Here is a 9,484-nt window from a genome sequence, read left to right as displayed (position 1 = left end):
CAAATTTAAACTTTTTAAATCATAAATAAAAACCAAATAGAATTTTTTACAAAATGTTTTCAAATCATTTCCCATAAGAGTGTCCCAAAAGTCATAACATAAGGATGACGAGCGGTACGGTCAGGCCTTCGCCTTTCCATGACCTCCTGAATTACCTGAAACAATAAACTGAAAACTGTAAGGCCAAGGGCTTAGTGAGCTATCCCCGAATACCAATACCACACTGACAATACCATGTCAGTAATAATCAATCAATCAACATGCATACTGGGCCATCGGCCTGACTGGACCGCCCTGCCAGGCCTACAGTCTGTCTGAATCTATCTCGAGCCTTTGGCATGACTTGTCCGCCATGTGGGTCTACAGTCTTCCCGGACCGCTCATAGGGTAAATTCGCCTTCAGCACAAAGCAGGACCACCTCAACCTAACCACAAGCAAATTACCATGTGCACATATAACTGGTAATCACATAACAGTCCATAGACAAACAAATTGATCTAGCAGATCATAAGGGATAGCAACATCCTAACCAGGATACCGACCTAACCGGTCACCAATATAGCATCATCCTATATACCAAGACACCAACCTAAACCAGGTCACTAACATAATATTGTCCTAATTACCAGGACGCCAATATAATCAGATCAATAAGCACATCAACCCGTACATGTATAAATATCAGATACAACTATCTCATAGATCATCGATCATAGTAATCTCCCATAACCAAAACACCGACCTAACCAGGTCACTAACATATCAATCCTAACGGATCATAAGAGCATGACAACATACTGTGTATCTAGATACTGATCTGACATATCATAACCATATGTAGCATACCTTAACAATAACAACTAAAGGGTCGGCCTTGGTGCCGTAGACCCTATCGATATAGTGAGGATAACTCACCTCGCAGATGTCGACACAAAATCTAAACTCCAACTCTCGGACCACTTGACACGGGCTCCACCACCTATCATCATAGTACGTCATACTCATAAGTCCTTAAGCTTATAAGGTACCCCATAACCCACTAGTCAACCCCTGGTCAAAGTCAAAGCCCTCATTCAAGGTCAACAGTCCATGTTGACCCCAACTCGCCGAGTACCATCGGCTACTCGCCGAGTTCCTTGAAGTAAAATCCAACTCGCCGAGTCACCGGGGTGACTCGTCGAGTTCCTTTGATTCTCGTTCGAACTTTAAGGCCACCCGTCGAGTTTGCTCCTTGCAACTCGACAGATACACACTCATACATATTCAAGAGGAATCCCATCCGACTCGCCGAGTTGTTCTTCAACTCGTGGAGTCTTATGGCGATCTTCATTGGACTCGTCGAGTTGTTTATCCAACTTGTTGAGTTCACGGCCATCTTCATGTGACTCGCCGAGTCCATTCAGTCCTTTCATCATGCAGACAACTTTTAAGCCATGGCAAGGCCCTAAATTGTAGATTCAACTTCCTTAGGCCTGCTTATCACGTAAAGTTGCAAACTTTACGTGCATGCAAGGCTCCAATGACTCAAAAAGCCTAACTATGCTTGAAATGGGGTTTTACACTTAGGGAGGGGCTCAAACTTGCCAAAGCTAAAAACTTTATGGTCCTTCAATCCATAGAGAGTTCAGATCTGAAGTTACAACTTCAGATCTTGGCTCATACTCCAGGAAATGACTCTATAACCCAACCAAGAACCCTAATCTCTAACTAAGGAGGTCTAGAACGAAGTAGAAAGAAGGATAACAACTTGATGCCTTCCCAAGAGATGACAACTGGAGTAGATCCGGATTTTCCCCAAGCTCCTTGCTCGAAACCACTTGCTTCCCTAGCTCTTTTCACCAAAAATCCTCTTCCAAGGCTTCAAACACACAATGGGCACACACACACACACACATATTAGGGTTTGCTAAGAGACTACAAAGAGGCTGAAAGAGGTTTATGTTCCCTTAAATAGGGTGCACAACCCTAGGATTTAGGGTTTTAGCTGCCAGCTCCTACTCATCGAGTCCCAATATGGACTCGTCGAGTAGGTTACTTAACCCGCGATCCTTCCTGCTGCTACTCGACGAGTAAATCAACCGACTCATCAACTAGGGCTTATCCCAATAACTCATATTTAGATAATACCTGAGAATCGGGGTGTTACAAGAGCATTGGATTTTACGAGGTTGAAGAGTCCTCACATGCACCATTATGAAACCACATTCCAGAGTATCCTAACGTTAGGGAAATTGCAGTGTTAATTTGAATGGTAGCCATAAACGATGACAATATACATATACAGAGAAGGATCTGATATCATTAAGGAGGGAGGTGAAGATGTTGACTAGTAGGGTATAAAAGTTAGAGAAGAGTAGGGATGTGGATGAGATGAGGATCCTCCTTGTATATGACTATTTGGAGGAGACTCGTTCTTTAGTTCAGTTTCAGTAGATTCAGATTTATGGATTGGAGCAACACGTGGGAGAGTTGGAGCAATGAATGATAGTGTCAGATATCAGTATGATTACTACAATAGTGATGATTAGTTACCTGTTTTGGGTTTGAAGATATCTAAAATTTAGATTTTCGATTTTGAATACCCCTAACATGTACCACATAATGAGTTTGCAAGTTCCAATATGGCTTCAAGGCATTCTAGAATGCCAACATAAACTCAGAATTGTATAATATTTTATATTCACAAGTCTCATACCCACTTTAAGTGATATATGTGTATAAAGAGGAATAATAGTAGGAAATACATATAAACTTATTATTTATATAACAATTTCGGTATGAAGTTGGTCCTTACAATCGACATGACTCGCCACAATTCGCAAAACGTTGAGGCTTTCACATTAGCCCCAAATCAAGCCTAATGTTATTTAGAACCTTACCTATAACCCATATGAATGAATGATACATGATCATGATTTATGCGATTCCCAATTATGTTTAAAACCGATGAAACATCTATAGCGTGATATCTCACTCGTAAAACTCTTTTCTTATATCACTTTACTTTTAAGTGCACAACTAAGTACATGTAGGTTTTCAAAGTACTCCGTGGATTATGGCAATGGGCCCCTTGATGAAGTTTAGGTTAAAATCCCTAGACTTGTCTTTTCCCTATAAATAGTCATGTATTATTGATAACTAGGGTTAAGAGTGAGGAAAAAATGTAGCCGCCAAACATTGTAAGGTTTCTTATACAGAGTTAGATTTTTTAGTCTATTCTGAAAGTGTAATATATTCCTCATATTTTGAATAAATCGAGTGATCATTCGATATGTCTTCATATTTGTTTTTGTTCTTATTTTCCGCATCTTGTTCATCAAATCACAATTAGGGTTTTATTCCTAACAGTACATATACACACAAATAATCCATAGTATATACACACGAGGACAAATAATATGTAAACATATGACATCTTGTTTAGACTAGTACTTAAAATATCATGTACTCACCTTGATGCCAATACCGATTTCTTTGATATCATCATGTTAAAAATGGTTTAATCATGTACATTCTTCTTGGGTATTGTCTCCTTTCAAATCTCCCGCAAGACTCGTTATGATATTCCTAAGTTACATACATATGTTATATTAAATCAAATCTTTAAAATATCATTCTTAATCCTATTTCAACAAATATGATGGTATTTATAATAAGTTCATTAAAAATCAATTTATCTTATAAAACCATTAAATAGACCTTCTTATTAAATCTAAACTCTGAGGATTATTCTTTCCAACTATTTAACTTTCTTGATTCTTTAGTGACCAATAAAATATCCTTGTTGACAGTGACTCGTCTAATATAGTTGTCAATTTAGTTTTAATTGGGTTGATCATTAAAATTTGGTACACCGTATAAACTCAATCCAATAATAAAAGGGAAATTAAGTAAACTAAACCTTATAAACAAATTTGTTAATAAGGTGATGCTTCCTTGTGGTTTGGTACAATATTATGACATCAAAAAATGTCAACTCCATTAATGTGTTATCAATAGATGCACGGAAACCACTGATAAAAATGCTAATTGATTTTTTTCGAGCAACTATGCGGCAATGGTGATGTCAGCGACATAACGCTGGAGGTAACTATTTATATTATAATACTACCATGATAATTGTGGTATAATAAATTGTGCATGAAAAGATGTATGTACAAATTTTTCTATAGGTGAAAGTAAAAATGATATTACTCAATATGCTGAGAAGGTTATTCATAGGAGTATCAACAAATCCTCCGGTTTTCAGGTATAACAGATTGATCAAAGCACATATGAGGTGACTGACCAAATGAAAAATGGTATAGTAAGATTGGAATCTCGTTGCTACATGTATGAAAAATGGAAATGTTCAAGTATACCTTGTCCTCATGCAATGACGGTATTCAAGGAACTAGGATATCAACACAACAATACATGGGTGTCATTTTACTTCACAATGAAAACATATCAATCAACATATATAGATGTTGTATTTCCTATGTCATTTCCAGTTGAATGTGAAGAACTAGCTGACGTTATGGTTTTATTACCACTATTGATGGACAAATGTCAAGCTGAACGACCACAAAACCATAAAATTATCTCATCCCAAGGCAAAGGTCCAATTAAAAAAAATGTGGTCATTGCCAAAGGATCGGTCACGTAGGTAGAAACTATGACAATAAGTTTCCCAAAGATTCTACAAAAACTAAATCTTCTAGTAGGACAAGTCAAATGCCAAAAGTAACCTTTAGTCTAAGAGTAGATCTAACGTTAAAACTAGTCAAATAAGTAGTCAACAATATGATATTGTTGATCTTGAAAGCCTATGATGATATTTGTACAAAATTAAAAGTATTTTACATTGTTCGGAAGCATAAACTTCTTTTCGACGTGTCATCATTAGCGTAATCTGCAACATCTATCAACGGGGCACTCTCCATCCACCACAAAATATGATGCTCCTGCTAAGTACGTTGCAACAATTCATTAGGGAGATGCTCCATAAATCAATATTTAAAGGTTAATATTAAACAATATTCTCATAGCAACTTATAAATTATAAGGTGAACTAAGCTATTGTAACATCCCGAAATCGCAAGAGTAGAGTTGAAGGGCTAAAAGTGTAAGTTTTGGAGGGTGACTCGGCGAGTGCATGGATAGACTCGGCGAGTCAGGTCGCGACTATGGTCGCGTATCAAGTGGCCTACTCGGCGAGTCCAAAGATGGACTCGACGAGTAGGTGCTGTGTGGAGAAAACCCTAATTTTCGGGGTTGAGCCCTATATAAAGATCATTATTCCCCTCCACAGCCTCCTCTATTCCCCCCTTGAGTCCCAGAAACCCTAAATTCGTGGAGAGTCCCATTGTTGAGCAAATTAGAGCTTGGACAGGTGTTGGTTGAAGAAATCTTGAAGGAGAAGTGGCTTGGATCAAAGGGCTTTGCTTGGATTTGAGTTTCGTTGCTGTTGAGGCATCCTTTGGAGGTAATACTTTCGTTCTTGGGTTGTGTTTTCCTAGTTTCTCATTTTGGGGTTGTGTGGGGAGCTTGGTTGTGTGGCATCTTGATGTTTGGAGGATGGATCTGAGGTTGGTACCTCAGATCTGGAGTGGAGAAGATCTTAAGAGCATTAAAGCCCCTGTTCTTGTGTTGTTAATGGAGCTATCATGTCCCAAACCTTGGTTCTAAGGTGAATAAGGCCTAGATCTCTTTAGATTCACGTAAAGTTTGCCACTTTACGTGATGGATGGATTGTAGGAGGTTGGATCTATGTTTTGGATCAATTGCATGGCCTGAGATGCTTCTGTATGGATTCAGACTGGTGGTACTCGACGAGTCACATGGGTGGACTCGATGAGTTGCTTGAAGATGGCCTGGAACTCGGCGAGTTGGAAGAACAACTCGGCGAGTAGGTTGAAGATAGCCTTGGACTCGGCGAGTCTATTCTTGGACTCGGCGAGTCTTGTCGAGGAGTCCCAATATTTCTGGTTGAGTCGAGGAATCAGTGAGTCAAGGGATGACTCGGTGAGTTGGGTGCGAGCGGACTCAGAGTTGTTGGACTCGACGAGTCTTGGGGCGACTCGGCGAGTTGGGTTGCTGATTGAAGGAAGTTCTGAGCATAAGGACTCGGCGAGTCATCGGGTTGACTCGGCGAGTAGGGTCAGTCAGGGGTTGACTTTGACTTGTCCAAGGTTGACCAGTTGTCTTCCAGGGGTATTTTGGTAATTAAGGGTATTTATTGAGTTGTATGTTTTGATGTTTAGTGGAGGAGTTCGTGTCAGAGTTCGGAGCAGCGGGATCTTATCCTTTCATCCGACAGTTTCGAGGTGAGTTATCCTCACTATATCAATAGGGTCTAAGGCACCAAGGCCGGCCCTATATTGGATTGAGATTCGGATATGGTTATTATGTTATTGTTTGATGTGTCTACATACTGGTAGCTAGGATGGTACATGCTAGGAGACCTTGTTACGGTCAGTTTCCCGACATATAGAGTGATGCTATGCTAGTGACCGGTTAGGTCGGCAACCTGGTTAGGGTAATGATATGCTATGTGATTTGCTTGCTCGGTTTGTTGACTATGACTGTTATATGATTGTATGTTTTGTGCACATGGTTGTTTGGACCAGGATATGGGTTGAGGCGGGTCCTCCTTTGTGCTGTAGGCCAAGATACCCAGGGCGGACCGGTTATTTCAAAGGCCCAGCGAGCGGTCCGGATAGGCTGTAGGCCCCACGAGGGCGGATCAGACGTGCCGAGGCTCGGAGAGTGGACCAGGCCAAATGAAGGCCCGATGCAGGCGGACCAGTCACACTGTAGACTCAGAGACTGGACCAGGTGGGTTGAAGGCCCGATGCGGGCGGACCAACCCCACTGTAGACTCGAAGGACATGACTAGACCTGGAGGATGGATCCGATGGACTGAAGGCCCGATACGGCGGACCAGTCACATAGTAGACCCGATATGCATGGTTGTTCTATGTTCTGTTATGTTATGTATGTTTTATATGTTTTGGACCGGAAGGTCACAACCTGGAAGGGCGTATACGTGGTTGGTATTTTGGGGGTATCTCACTAAGCTTTCGGGCTTACAGTTGTGGTTTAATGTTTTCCAGGTTCTTCAGGAGACCGTGGCAAGGCGAAGGCGCGATCGTACCGCTCCTCATGATTTTGTAGCAATGTGATTCTGGGGATACTCTAAATGATTTGTATTGAAAACCTTTTTGTAAACAATTTAATGAAAATCGGGTGGTTTTTGAAAAATTTAAATTGGTTGTATTTTTCGGATGTTACAGCTACACACATCAGTAACATCAAGAATACATTCACACTCAACAACATGCAGATGACTCATCCTAGGGTATGCATCTGTCCAAGGGAATACACCCGACATAGGGGAACCAAGTATACTACTGTTTGGAAATGTCTCCATGATCCAAATCTAAAAAAAATAAGATGTCAAACAATTAACCAACTTATGAAAGTTACAATACTTGTTGCTTAAAAACATATTAAACATAGTGGATATAGGTTAAATGCATAGACAAATTCATACAAATTATATCTATGTCTACCACCGACTCTTGGCACATTAGGGTTCAAATGCTCCTCAATATTCTCAAGCGTAGTACATAGTTATCTGTAAGTGAAATCCCATATCACTCTACCCCATTGGTACCTTTATCAACAATTACACCTAATCAGTATATTTATCGATTAATATAGTGTGCACAAAAAAACTTTATACCGGTTAAGCTCGTCTAAATTAGATACGAGTGCCATACATTCATCAGTAACTGATTTTCGAGGGTATTTCCCAAAAAATCCTTACACTAGCATATACATTAGGTAGACTCTCACCGTATCTGCATTACTTAATAAATGAAGTAAGTTATTGAGCATGTGCATAAGGTTAGCTACTCTCACCAAACGTAAAAGTGACACAAATGCAAACACACATCATCTGAACTCTACAAAACCAACAATGGGAGAAATACTACCTGGACCGCAAGCCGGCGACAAGCTGAATATTTTAATGTCAAAGCAAACCTGATTGTCGCCAATCGGAAAGAGAAGCTCTTCAAGGTCAAATGGATCAAATGTAGTAAATTCCTTGCACATATGATAGTGATAGAGTAAAGGAAGACATTCCACACCCATCCACACGTTCAGGTAATCACCAAAACATGACGCCACAAACTGGTCGGTTTTGTAAACGAGCCATGATTTTGCATGCAAGTTTAGACCTGCAGGTTGCAGTAAAAATTTCTCCGTATAAACTGTCATGCTGCAATCGAAAGAATAATTAATTAGGCATTTTTGTATGAAGTTCCGGAGGACATTACCGAATACATAATTTCCAACCTAAATTTCGGAACACATGTCTGGAGCAACAATCCAGAACACAATCCGGACTAAAATCCCGGAATTGTATTTCACAATTTTCCTCGTATTGCGGAGGAGTCAAAATGAAGATTTTTGTTAAATTTTTTTTTGATGTAGCATACATATATTCCAACATGTAATTATACATGTTTCACCTGTAATTTAAAGTAGATGCATATAATTATAAACATAATGGAAACTTTTATATATATATATATATATATATATATATATATATATATATATATATATATATATATATATATATATATATATATATATATGTAATGCATTTCATCACCGTTATCAGAAATGTTTTCAGTTTTAGTTGCATCCGGAAATAGGATAATCCGAAATGACAGAGTTCGAAATGAAATCCGAAACTTGTTAAAATGGTTTTTATTGGGGGACCACATTACTGAATACAAAATCGGTCCCAAATGATCCTTTCTGGAACGAATGATCATTTAAAAAAAAAAGATATTATTATTAAAATAACATTAAAAAGTGGTTAAATTACTCAATTACCCATAATAAAATCGTAACTTCGAATTAAATAAATGGGCCATTTCTTATTAAACATGGCGAGCTAATCTCATACGACAATCCCGCTTATCAACCCCTATAAGCAACAATTAGGTTTATTTGGTTCTGAAACGCAAATAATAGTTGAATTCACAAGTACAAATGCACCATAACGGTAGCAGTTGCGAGATTTACCAAGACAAACATATTGTTAACATGCCACACATTTGGCTATTCGTTGTTCAAATATAGAGTCTCCATTGGCCAAAATGGTTTTAAAGAATCTTTCGTGACTTGAGAAATTTTTAATCTTGATCTTGTGACTCGAGTTTCACATGCCATTTTTCTCATTCAGTTGGCCAAAAAAACCCTACAGAAGTGGTTATTTATTGTCCTACTATGTGGATAGGGGATGGGTTGGTAATTAATTTCATAAAAGTAATACGAACTTAGGTGTGGGTTGATAATTAATGTCAAAAATATGATATAACTTAGGTATGGGTTATTTATTGTCTTACTATGTGGGTAGGGGATGGGTTGGTAATTAATTTCAAACATTGTCTATGTTTTACCAAAAATGTAATAGAACAA

This window comes from Lactuca saligna, chromosome 1 (genome assembly GCF_052625555.1).
Source record: "Lactuca saligna cultivar CGN05327 chromosome 1, ASM5262555v1, whole genome shotgun sequence".
Taxonomy (NCBI): Eukaryota; Viridiplantae; Streptophyta; class Magnoliopsida; order Asterales; family Asteraceae; genus Lactuca; species Lactuca saligna.
The sequence above is the reverse complement of the archived record's forward strand: the minus strand, read 5'-3'. Positions refer to the sequence as shown.